Below are 13,756 nucleotides of genomic sequence, written 5' to 3' on the forward strand. Positions count from 1 at the left end.
ACGTCAGAACGCAGAGCAAATTCCTCCTCTCGTTTAAGTAAAAAAAAAAAGGGGGGGGGGGTTGCGCGAGCGTCACATTTCGCTCTATTCTATGAAATGTACTGCTAAAGAGCTTGCCCACAATACGCTGGGAAACCATCCCGGCGACATCCGCAAATTCATGTATGGTCCCGGTTCTGCGTCTCTGCCGCATTGCAACGTGGCGAAGACTAGGCCACGCACGCATGTGGCACAGAGCAACGTTAGAACGCAGAACAGCTTACTCCTGTCGCTTAAAAAAAATAAGATGTACAAACGTCAAATTTCACTCCAGTTGCTGTGCAGGATAGCAGACAATGCCAAACGTATGTCATGTAGCGCATCGCTGGGAGCGCGCACACATGACTATACTATAGATGGATAAACAAACAAATTATATTTAACGAGGACACAAACTTCAAAATACCCCAAGGAAATAAATTAGGCACCTGCGCAAAAGCTGCTCTTCGCGAAACAGATGGAGAAAGAGAAAACAAAGGCCCCAAAGCATAAACAACTGCCTTTTTGGAAGCACACTGCGCAACAAGAAATTAAAAAAAGTCCAAGATATAATATTGCGTTTAAACGTCATTTGCTCACGATTACTGAGAATAAATTTAATAAAACTGTTCCTCACCCTTATGCACGTCAGCCTCGAAGTTGTGCGCAGCGATCTGGTGCACCGAATACTTCTCCATTGTAGGCAGGGAAGTGCCACATACGTCGCATTTCATCAATTTCTTGACATCCACGGCCATTTTGTGAACGTTCCTGATGTGTTGCAGCATGTTCTTCCTCTGTATGAATAGTTTGCTGCAAAATTCGCAGCGACGATCGTCATTGCCGATGGCAGCTCGATCACAGACGCGCGTCATTCCGAAGCGGAGTAGGCGGCGTTTGGAAGCACGTGGTTTCTGTGTCATTGCACGCACTACAGCAATACAGAGAAGAAACCTCCCCAATCACGTGACACACTAGGTATTCAGTGGCCCCATAGGGACAGTTGGAAACCAACTTAGGGAACCAACATCCGGGAACGCAGGGTCACGTGGATGCTGCCTTCTATTGTTCACCGGCCTCAGCCGGCCTGCGGGGAGACGCATGTGTTTCCAGAGGGCGCTATTCTGGACATTCCGCCATTTTCTTCGGTGCGTGACGTAGGCGCGACGCAAACAAAATGGCGCTGGTGGCCCAGTTTTGCTTACGTAACGTGACGCTAACTTGACGTTTCGCCTAAGAAACTGAAATGAAGGCACTGAATGTAGCGTTATCAGTAAAGAAAAACAGTTTTCCTCCGCAGTAAAAATAACGCAGCTATCTCAAAGCATACGATTATTCGGTCGAAAACTCTTCTCGCTTCCGTCGTTTGCTGCGTACAAGACGTCGTCTGCTTCAATAGCTAGTCCCCGGAAAATGGAATGAGTCATCGCATGTTGGCGCCAACTCGCTTGTTTTCTTCCTTGAGACAACATACGCGACCTACCAGTGGTGATGCGCGCACATTCTAGGCCACGTTATCGCGATCTTGTGAAACGCAAGTGACTCAGCCCGACTCGGCTGGCTGAGAAACGGCCGAATATCACCGATAGCGTTGCGCGCGCCAGAGATATCCACTAGTGCGACGCAAGCGCCGGCGCTGCCATCTCTTGTTCATTGCGCTGGTTCTCGCACCGCGGGAGGAAACTTCAAGGCGCCGCTTGCATACATTTGTTTTTATAAATTAGAAAGAGCCCGTTGTCATAACTTTTGATTGTGCAAAAAGGCATTAATCTTGATTACAATACAAATGCAGCAGTGAAAAGTGGACAACATTTACGAAAGTTTGCTACGTTCAACCAATATCATTTCTATAAACGCGTTCTTTTAAAAAATGACGGCCCCAAACACAAATGCCAACACCGCCCGAGAGCGATGCAAATACTATGAGCACGCGTTATGAACAAAAGATTTTCGTGGCGCCAAACGACGGGGAAAATGTGGCGATACGCATTCCTCTCGGCTTCTATTGCATATGGCTGCTCATTAGCATAATTCGCGCGGCTCGTTGCAGCAAAAATTATGGCGGAAAATCTCAGCAATGGCGGCCCAGCGCAACGTCACGCATCGTCAAAATGACGCTACGAAACAGCCCTTCCTGTGACGCACATCACGAGATATTCCTTTAGCCAAATAGCAAGCTGGCATGGCGCATATCTTGAATCGCCACCACATATTCGCGCAATTGCACATGCATTGCACTGGTTGTGCATGCTACCGCTCACATTCTTTTTGAAGCGCTAACATCGCAATATAGCTGCCTAGGACCAAAAAAATGTATTAGTCCATAAAATTTGCAGCTCCACGTCACGTTTCGTCATCTTGATGAAAACGCAAAATTGTATTTTGCAATACTTCCGCTCCCCGGCACAAATTTCAAAGCACGTGACCTCTCGACAGCCAATCAGAGAGTAAACATGGCGGATAATGTCGGCCGTGCAGCCGCCATGCGTGTCCAGAATAACACCCCAGTACAGTGGTTAGAATAGGGAAGTGTGGCGACCAGCACGGAGCGCCTACGAGACGCAGTGAAGCCGCCCACAGGGGAGCCGCGAGGGGGCGCGCGCTGACGCTTACACGTCGCCCGGTGCGAGTTTCGCCGGCTGTGCTGCTTAAGCAACGCCACGCGCCCTGACCTCTGGGAAGTAGTGCTCGTTTCTTTTTCTGCTGCAGCAATTTAAAAACGTAGAAGAGCGCACGCACAAGCCACTTGCCGGCTCAAAGCCTAGCTGTCACTACACTCAAACTATTGAGAAACTGAAGAGACAAAAATGCAGAACTTGAAAAGGGCGTCCTCGCAGACCGGTTACACGCCCTTCCACCGAAGCAAAGACTTGCTGTTATGCAATGCTTTCAAGCTGCTCGTCAAAAATCAACGAAAGGTATGTAGTACAATCCGGACTGGTTGCTGGATTGCGTGATAATGCTAATGAAAAACTCGAGGCTCGACGAGCATGTCGGGCGGGAAGGCATACTCATCCTTCCAAGCGGAAGCTGTTTGAAGGTGCACATGCGGAAATACAAGGATGGGTTTGGCCTCAACCCTGCTATTATCGCAGGCATTGAAAGAAAAACCAAATCTATGGAGGAATTCAAGTGCCATGGTGGCCTGATTGTGGACGAAATGAAGCTGTCAGAGTTCTTGAATGTTGGCGCAGGAGGGAAAGTAGAAGGAGTGGTGGACTTGCGGAAAATTCACATTGGAAAATGACAAACATCTTCCCTGCAATCACGGTCTTGTGATCATGTTTCAACCTTTCACTGGTTCCTAGCTGGCACCAGATATTCGGCGTTTTCGCTTCCAGGGGAGATGTGAAGCCTGCTTTTGTGCAAGATCTTAACAGAAGCCGTGTAGCTCGCAGAAAAGGCTGGACTGAAGGTAGATTATATCACGGCGGACGGAGCTTCATGGAACCGTTCAATGTGGCGGCTTTTTGTGATTTCTGGCTCCTCCACGTCCATAAAACCATCTGCACCATATCCTGTTGACACTGGAAGACGCCTCTTCATTTCGGATTTTCCGAGCCGGATAACATGCGTTCGAAATGGCCTTCTTAAGCAAGGTGCAAAAGGCCTGAAGGGTCTGTTTATACTGAGCACATCAGAGCAGCACACATAGAGGATAAGTGTCCACTTACCCTTAAAGTGATGCCGAAGATCACTCTTGCTCACGTGAGACCTAACAACTTTGAAAAGATGAAGGTAAACTTGGCATTGCACCTTTTCATTCCCCAGGTGCTTCGGGGCCTGTTTTTCTACAAGAAGCAATTAAAGGAGCAGTGGGGTGACCCCGCACCAAGTCAAGCCTTTGTTCTGCCAATGTAGAAGCTAGTAAAGGCAATGACAGCACGGATTCCACCTGAGGGATTGAAACCTGACTCTGAACATGAAAGGCACGTCAAGGATGTATGAGACTGCTTAAACCGATGGGAGGCTCACGCGGGAACGTCACCAGCAGGATTTCTTTCAACAAGCACTGCCAAGGGACTAAGGGTCACCCTTCAGACCACGCTTGATCTAATGAAGTACCTTCGTGAGAAACTTGGCTTTAAGTAGCTGCTGACGCGCCGGCTGAGGCAAGACTGCCTAGAGAAATTGTTTGGTATCATTAGACGATTTTCTGGTGGCAACGACCATCCCTCTTCTGCCCAATTCTTGCTCGTTGTGAACTGTTTGAGTTTTTACGAATTGGTCAAAGCGCCCAGGAGTGGCAACTGTGAAGAGGGCGATCTGACCTTTCTCCTCAGTGGTTAGGATGCAAGCCATAGCGGGAAGGTAGAAGCTTCTCACGTGATAAAGAAGTCCGCAATGCTTCCATACCATGAGTACCTTGAAAAGATGAGCGATCCGCAGCTAGTCTTCTACATGGCAGGGCATGTTGTACACGAAACAATCCTGAGGACTGCGTACAAGGAATGCTTTGACGAGCTCCTTGTTTTCGCCGACGAAGCCAAAGAATAGCTGGCGATGTTCATCAAGTTCTGCGGGGCCTCATATACCCTTCTGAGAAGCTCTTCTCATATGTAGACACCCTTGAAACTACTTTTTTCGGTGTGGTTCAGTTACAACGAGCTGCACAGTGACTTCTTGGAAAAGCTTGTCTTCTGCCTGCAAAATAAAAAAAAAAGGACGCCATGCTAGGCTGTGCACAGCATGGCCCCAAATTCACCAACCAGGTTACAACATTTATTTTGGTCACCCGTTTGCACATTTCTACACGAAGGCACTCAACAAAGAGAGCGCGTTTTCCTGTGAAAAGAAGCACCTGAAGCTCAGGCGCGTCACTTAGCAGAGGCTGACAACGTTCTGTTTGAACTGCTTGTAAACTATTTAAACAAAATGTTTTTTTTTTGTTGTTGTTCTCGTGAAAAAAGAGCACTAGCTCTGGCGTGTCGCGTATCAAAATATCGTCGATGACTGAGAATGGTTTGCTTTCTACATATTCTAAGCAATTCTTCAAAATATGAGTTGTTTGTGCAAGCAATGTGTTGAAAATAAAATGTTTGCTTCCGAGTTACCACTGGGAATTTTCTTGCTTTGCGTTCGATAACCAGACAAAACAAGCTGCATTCTACCATCGATGTGCGCTCAATCGGATTGTTACGTTGGCGCCCTGTGATTCGTAAGGAGCTATGCTACTATATAGCAATTGCTATATAGTAGCATGAACGAGCGAGCATATACGTAGTGTGAAGCTCTCTTATTTGTTATTGCATTCCTGACCGCGCGTGGATGATCGCATTCCGCGCAGGGCCCCTGCACTGCGGCTGCTAGCCGCCGTCGCTGCCGACGTGTATGCGTGTGGCAGCGCCCCCTGGAAGTTTCCTTCCAAAGCGCCACGCGCGAGCTGGCGCGTTCATCACACTTCCCTATTCTAGCCACTGTAACCCCAGGATGGGGCGCGTAGAGCGCGCTCCGCAATCACGCACGGGAAGTCGCTTTTTAGCCGTTAAGCTTAAAAGAGCACACTCTGCTGGCTAGAGCAACGTTTTCTAGTAACGTTGGGCTAGAGCGCGCTCGAGCGCCTTAACGCGCGCATTGTTCTGGCCATGGAGGAAGGAAACTGAGGACAGGGCCTACCCCCTCCGCGCGCTAGGAGAAAAGTGTGGAGGAAATGACGTTGTAGGTTCTCCTTCTTTTTGCTGATTTTTTTTATTTCTGTGCCGTAGCGGCCACGCCTTTCGGGCCACAATGGCGGCTTTGTTTTGGTTCTGTGCGCTCACACGTGTTGCTCCGTGGGTTTCGTGCCTTGGCAAAGGCGCGGTGCGGGCAGGTTTGCGTTGGTCTCCGTGTTTTGTTGCGCTGCGTTATCTGGACCGTGCTCAGCCGGATGTTGCTGTGGCCAGGTGGGACAGGAGGAACTGAAGTTCGTGAAATGAACGCGCATGCAACGCTGTACGTAGAACTACTGTATATGCTACCACAGGTAGCAGAGTTGCGCGTAGGTCCGCCATCTTGCCTGGGAAGCAACCAAATCTATGCGGCGAAGCCGCACTCCGTTTTTGCAGGCGGCATGCCTACCGTATCGTCGATCGACCGGTGGTGGTTTTGCATCGCTTTTGGACTGCTTGTCCGCCTAATCGCAAACAAAGCGCATCGAAACAGCTGACTGCATAAGATCGTCAAGAAAAAGGCGCCGAGATCGGTCGCCACCGAAGCTTCGGCCTAGCGTATCCGCCGAGTCCGTCTGCACGCTCTCGGCGCGCCTAGGCTCAGGAATAAAGAAGTCTAACACGGATAAATCACTCTAGAGTTCAGCTTTCGCATCGGTGTTCTTAAATAAACCATTTTTTTCATGTTTACAATACCAGCACAAGTAGCGATGAGCGCCGATGTGACGCGTCATAAACACAGGTATATATGTGCTGTCGCGGAAGGCTCCCGGCACTAGCCTGCGCTTCTCTGAAGAAGATATATGACTAGACAGACGTGTCGACTGAAAGGCATCACTGAACTAAGAAAACGTTGCATATCCTTCGCGTGAAGAACAAGAAACAGCTATCCAAATCAGTAGTAACAGCCCATACAGCGTCTCGGGTCGGCGCTTCATTTAGGACTTTTTTCAAAGGTAAAATGCCAGTCGCAAGTGAAAATAGATGTTGTGGCACTTCCGAGCATGCTACTGAATACGGACAGCAAAATTTTCTTTGTGGTACAGGCGTGAGTTTTATATGCAGGGTGATAGCGCATCTACCATGACTGAGCGAGACATCCCTGAAACTAAAACTGCTTCTCGATCCTTGACATGGCATATTATCCACTCATGTTCTCCTCCTGGCGTGCGTGGCGCAGTGGTAAAGTACCGGGCTTGGGATCTGTAGGTCCGACGATCGAATCCTGGTCGGAGCTTGTGTCTTTATTGCACCAAATCGCTCTCTGTTGCTTTTTGTATTCCAACAAAATATATACAGTGTCCAGGCACCGCGTATTTCACGCGCTAGAGTTATTTTTCGCACCAGTACTCAGTACCTCTGAGTACGCCGTGCCTGCCCAGCATCCAGCGCGCGGCACTGGGCCCATAATCCGGCGCTGCACTGGATAATGGGTACTCGGTTTTGCATTTGAGATACCTGCTTATGTACCAAAGCTCTCAACGTGTAGGCAGTCTAAAACATTACTGGTGAATCAATGACCAACCATTAGTATTTCGACACTGGTACCCCATTAGACTTGCTGTAGAAACGTACCCACCTACTAGCAGGCACTGGATATCAGCCACACTGGATATCAGCCACACCTGCAAGTACCACTTCATTATGTGCCTTTTCACTGCAGGGATTCCAAAAGTAACCTTCTGTGGGAGTGTAGTGAAGGTTTTTCTCTCACAGGATTGACATAGCTACATTGACATAGCTATATAGCTAGCTTTCCGCAGCTAGCCCGCACGCGAACAGCGAACGCCAAGGTCGGCCGGATTCGCTTTGAATTTGACTGGCGATAACTTGTGTCAATCCAGTTCGCTGCAGCGGCGGCGTCGGGAAATACAAAAATTGGCCCGAGCATCTGCTTCTCCGCAATGCACGGTTGCTTGACTACCACGTGATGACGCTCTGACAATAGAAGCGCTAGCGGTGTGATAAAACAGACGCGCAACTCTGCTACCTGTGGTAGCACATACAGTAACTCTAGCTGTACGCAATGTACCGCGCCACGGCAATAGCAGCGGACGAAGGAATATCCGCGGGAAATTTTGCCCTCGCTAACATGCCATCGAAGGCCGAAACCGATGCGTTTCACAATCTGTACAATAAACGTCGTGCAGGTCAGTGATTCCTGCTTTTGACAGCGCATATCATGCATTTGCGGCACGTAGAACGTACGTTATGAATGCATAGTTCGTGCTCAGTAACAACTTGCTTTTGTGCATATTAAAACACATCTTGCTTAACTGTTTCTTGTTCCTCGCAGTAGTCGCGACAGCACGGAGTCCGTTAAGCAGAGCGCGTTCGAGGTTCATGCACACCTGCGCAAGTGTATCTCAATACACGTGCTGATAGAGCATTACGCAGAATATGTGCATTTTGCTGCCCTTGGCACCGTGCGCCGGCCAGCCGACGCTTCATCCTGGAAAATGGGAAACAAGCGGTTGCTTTGACTTAAGGAACGAATCCTCCCTCCCACAGGCGTATCTTATCTGAGCGCGCGAGAAGCGCAGGGAAGGGGAGGCTAGCGGATGCGCTTCAAGAGTCGGCAAGGCTGCACAGAACGTACGCCTGCGAACACATCAAACGGCTGTTCCATGGTCGCATGTAGGCCGGTTGTACGCGCATACTGTTCTGCACCGTGCGCCGGCTATCGCAAAACTTTGGTTCCGTGAATCTGCACTTACCGTGGTAAGAAGGCACCTCAGGCCGCAGTCAATGAGTCTAAACGCGGAGTCAGAAATGACATTCCGCCTCCTCGCCGGCGCGCTGCCGTAGTGATGCGCAGCCACCCGAAGTTTGTTCAATAAAGCACGACGATTCCACAAGCGAGAATGTGTTTGTGCTCATAAACTCTAAGTGGATCGCAAATGGGTCGGTGTGTCGTACGTGTCTCCAGTGCGTTCTTGCAGTGCAGTGAGAATGCGTACATTCTTTTCGTATCGCCAGACGTCTAGCTCGCAAGAGCGAGTGAGAGCCCGACGAAGCCCAAGCAGAGAAAAGTAAGAAGGCAGCGACAACGTGACCTTTCTTTAAAAACACGCAAGAACTGGGCTGCGGCCGGTACCTGCGGTTGATGAGAACAGTTCAGTTGGCTGGCCTTGTAAGACACGTTTATTTTCAGAAAAGCCGGTAAAAGCAGCCGATTCGACCTCACGGCCTAATTTCCGAAATTCATTATGGACTTCTTTCAACGTGATTCTGGCAACGGTAATGCAATGAGACATCGCGATTGTTCAGCATTGCTGCGGAGCGCGCGCGTCCGAGCAGCCCGGTTTCGCGCAGCGCTGCGTGGTTTCGCGAGAAAGGTAAGCAAGAGAGGAGAGCTGGCCCGATAGGCGGAGCAACGCCATGAGCAACGCAAACTTCCGGCTTCACTTTAGCTTCACAAAGAGTGACGTCAGGGCCTCTCCTTAGTTTCCTTCCTCCGTGGTTCTGGCATTGCAGAGTGTGGCAGTGTTGCCAGGTTTGGCTATATATAGCCAAATTGGGCTACAGAAAAAAAAAACTTAGGCGTCGACTGGGGCACGTTGGCTATGTGGCTATATTTGGGTAACTGAAAAGCGGCCCAACTGAATATCTGGGACTTGGCTTTGTTTGGGTTGCACGTGGCGCCCTAGTCCATGCTTCAGAGGTGGCTCTCGTCGAGTAGAAACGAATCTCGAAGGCTATGCTTTAGATGGCTGAGCCGGCAGCGCGGCTAGCTGTGCGTGCGCGAAATGCCCCCACTCCCTTCAGGGCACCTTTGTCTGAGCCGATGGCTTTGATCTCTGATGCACTTAAAGTGATGCACTTAAAGATCGCGTTTCACCATGGTAACATCTGCGCCAGCAACATCGTTTCATCTTCGTCTTATTGGTTTGAGTCATCGGACATCAGATCACAGAGCATCGAAATGAGCCTGGGCGTTGAGAGTGTTTCACAGTACACTGTACTAACATGGTTATGCTCAGAAAGGGAACACAATAGGGTCAGGCGATCGTGGCGCCGGCATGAAAGGAGGGAAGCACGGGTAGGTGACACGCTCCAGTGTGTTCATGGCCATCGTTTCTGGGTGAAGCATCGCGTCAGGTAAAGCTTTCGGTTTGCTCCTCGTTTCTGACGGTAAGCTTTACTGCCATTTTCCTTTATCTGCGAGATTAATTTTAACGCGATAGCATTAAGGGCACCGTGTCGCAGAAAATCCGGTGTCGGCGCCTGGTGTTGGCGCCGCTGTCCTTATGAGAAAAAAGGATCCTGAACTACGCAGGCCTTCTTCCTGGCGCATAGGTTACTGAATTGAATTTCTCAAAATAAAATGTTTTAGAAAACTCCTAAAGTATGACTCACACACAACCCACAGACACGATATCGTCGGATTGTATTCTGAATATGCGAGAAAACATATTTCTGTTGCTCGGAAACACACACACACACACACACACACACACACACACAGACACAGACACACACACACACACACACACACACACAGAGAGAGAGAGAGAGAGAGAGAGAGAGAGATGAAAATGAGAGAAAGGTAGGGAGGTCAACCAGAGTCAAAGCCTCTGGTTATTCTACCCAGCACTAGGGGAAAGCAAAGGGGAAGTAAAGACGGAAAGATGAACGGGGACAAAAAAAAACTCGAACATAAAACTCTTTTCCAGCTGCCGTTTGAGGTCTTTGTTGTGGCGGATTCGGCAAATCGCACCGGTGCGCACCGGGCCACCCTGTTGCGACGATTATTGGATGAAACGGTGCATTGAGGCGCTCCGGTGGGCAGCGGTGTGATTTGCCGGATTCGCCATTAGTGGGAACAGTGCGCTCGCTTCCTTGCAACTCCATCCGGATGGCGCTTGCATCCGCGGCAGCGGCGGCGCCCGCCGTGCGGGGGAAATAAAAAAAGAACCAGAAAGCTCGCCTTCATGCATGGCTATAGTCGCCAGCGTCTGCAGGCCTACATTACGGTTAGATTTTGTTACGCTGCGTGGCAGAGCCGAAGAAGACGACACGGAAGAACTGCGCGCGGTGTAAAAAAGACCCGACTGCCTGCGATCTCGTCTCTACGCCCCCTCGATCATTTTGCAAATAAATCCATCAAATCCGTAACAACTTTGGTGGAGGTGCTGGGTAATCGCTCTGGACAACCTTCTTCCACACACCCTCCGACGAAGCCGGCGCTTGCTAGGACTACCGCCTGCAGATGAAGACACGGACATTAACGAACCTCAAGCAGCTGGCGGCAGCCATGACACAAGCATGCAAGATGACAGTGAGCGCCCAAGGCAAGTCATCTGCTGGATCCCTCAGAAAGAACCGCGCACCTTAGAGCACAGTTGTCCGGAGAAACATGCACAACCTACATCGAAGAAGTATTGAAAATGAGCAGAATCTTGAACACGGGCACGTCGGACGAAGATAAGGTTGGACATCCTATGAAGGGCATATCGCTGAAGATGTCTACAATTTCCTTATATTAAAGGAAGACCTGCGTACTCCGTCTGATCTGAGACGTCACTGCCGCGCTTTTGAGGCACTGAAGACGCGTCGTGTATTGCCAAAGTTTGGTAGACTTGACAACGTGACCACGGTCGCAAGCGTGCACGTCTCCTCCTCCCACCACATCGCCTTGCTAGTACGTCAATCCGTTAAAGAAGAATTGGCGTGCTTTAAAGCACAAGGTGGAGGAAGAGACGCAGGACGGGAGTACCCCCAATGCACGCTGCCAACTTCAAACTAAAAGCGAAATTCGGCCTTTGCTCGATAAACGCGTCCGCGTCAACACGGCGGAGTTCCGGTATCCATTGCGTACCTTCGAACGTCGTCAGACCGCACCTCCCCAACACCTTGCTCCCCGGTACAGCCAGCCCGAGGCCCCATTTTATGGCTATCCTATGCACCGCGAGCCAGCTACTTGCATTAGCTGCGGTATCCGTGGACATATCGCCAGGTATTGTAGCCGACAGCAGCAACAAGTTTCGGGCATACAAGATTGCCAATCGGGAGGCCATGACAGCGCGCCGTGGCAGACCACTGCGCCTCTTCGACGACAACCGCGTGAACGTGGATCCCGGCGTGATCTTCCGGCTTCCTACGGTAGCCTTACTCCTCCTCCGACCAGCTATCGTCGCTCGCCATCACCTCGCCGTCGCTCACTTTCACCTACCTTAACTAGCTGGTGCGACCGATGGAGATGAGGTCGCGGGATGGTCAAGTAGTCCTCCGCCTATATCTCCATGCGCAAAAACAAAGTTTGTGTCTGTGTTGATGGCTTAAATACTGATCCCTTAGTCGATACCGGTGCTACAGTTTCTCTAATGAGTGTTTTGTTTAAGAATCGTCTTGGACACAGTGATGTTTGCGTGGGACCAAAAGACTATACTTTTCGTGGAGTTGGGGGCGAACCACTGCGGCGCGTTGCAGTTTGCTCTGCTATAGTAAGTGCGGGTGGACAAGATTTTCCAACTGAATTTGTTGTTTTGGAACACACCACTCACAACATCATCCTTGGGATTAACTTTCTTGATGAATGTGGTGCAGTGTTAGATCGTGGGGCTGGTGAAATTTCTCTTCGAAGTCACATAACACCTACACCAGCAGTATCTGGTGCGCACAAGCAGAGTGTATTTTCTTTGTCTCACGATGTCCTTTTACCGGCTCCCATTGCAGCATTTGTTCCGGTGACTTCCACGCATTGACCTCTGCATCGTTATCATGGTTTAATTGAGCCGTACTACCATACAATGTTGAAGAAAGATGTCTGGGTTCCTCGATCCGTTATAGAATGATTAGATGGTGGTGCTCGCGTGTGTACGGTGAACGCGTATTTAGAGCAAGTTTTACTGCCGATGGGACGCAAGCTGGCCGCCTTTGACTCAGACGCGACCGTTAGCATTGACGCCGTTGACGCTTCTACTGACGCAAGGGCAGCAAATTGCGACTACTCTATGGAATTATACCGCATGATGAACAAGTCGCTATCCTCTTCAAAGCGGAAAGAATTGCAAAAGGTGCTCGTCCGCTATGCGCCAGTTTTCTATTTCGCGCAAGATGAGCGTCCAATTTCGCTTCCTGACTCGCCAACGCAACATTGCATAAACACGGGCCAAGCGACGCCTCTTCGCCAGAAGCCGTACCGCGTTTCTCCCGCAGAACGAAAAGTAATCGCTGAGCGAGTTCAAGGAATGCGGCGGAAAGGCGTTGTGTAGGAGTCTTGCAGTCCCTGGGCAGCTCCAGTGATATTAATTAAGAAAAAGGACAATTTTTGGAGATTCTGTGTTGATTGTCGAATACTTAACGCAGCCACAAAGAAGGACGTATATCCTCTGCCACGCTTCGACGATGCTATCGATAGCCTTCATGCAGCCTCCTAATTTTGCTCCGTTGACTTACGATTGGGATACTGGCAAATACCGATACACCCGACAGATAAAGAGAAAACTGCCTTTGTTACGCCAGATATGGTCTCTTAGAGTTTAATGTCGTGCCTTTCGGTTTATGCAATACGCCAGCAACGTTTGAAAGCTTTATGGACACAGTGCTGCGCGGATTGAAATGGGAGATCTGGATGGGCTACCTTGACGATGTAATCATTTTTGGCAAAACACTTGAGGAGCACAGTCAGCGCCTTGGCGTCGTTCTAGACCGCGTGCAAAACGCTGGACTGCTTTTTGAACTCAAAGAAGTTTCACTTTGGTGAGCACCAGACTCTCGTGCTCGGTTTTCTCGTCGACAAAGATGACGTTCGACGTGACCCTGAAAAGATTGCTGCAGTACGGTATTTTAGCCAACCGAAGACAGCGAAATACCTCCGTAGTTTCCTTGGCCAGTGTTCGTACTTCCGCTGGTTTAAAGAACTTCGCCCAGCTTGTTCACCCACTCACGTGCCTCCTTCACAAAGACGATGCCTACGTATGGACTACAGAGTGCCAGGGCGCGTTCCGTCAGCTGAAGTATCTACTAACTTCTGGGCCTGTCTTGCGCTATTTCGATCCCGAGGCATGACTGAGCTACACGCTGACGCTAGCGGCGTGGGCGTTGGCGCAGTCCTCGTTCAACTTCATCATGGGCGCCAGCACGTC

The sequence above is a fragment of the Dermacentor variabilis genome, chromosome 7, assembly GCF_050947875.1.
Source record: "Dermacentor variabilis isolate Ectoservices chromosome 7, ASM5094787v1, whole genome shotgun sequence".
Classification (NCBI taxonomy): domain Eukaryota; kingdom Metazoa; phylum Arthropoda; class Arachnida; order Ixodida; family Ixodidae; genus Dermacentor; species Dermacentor variabilis.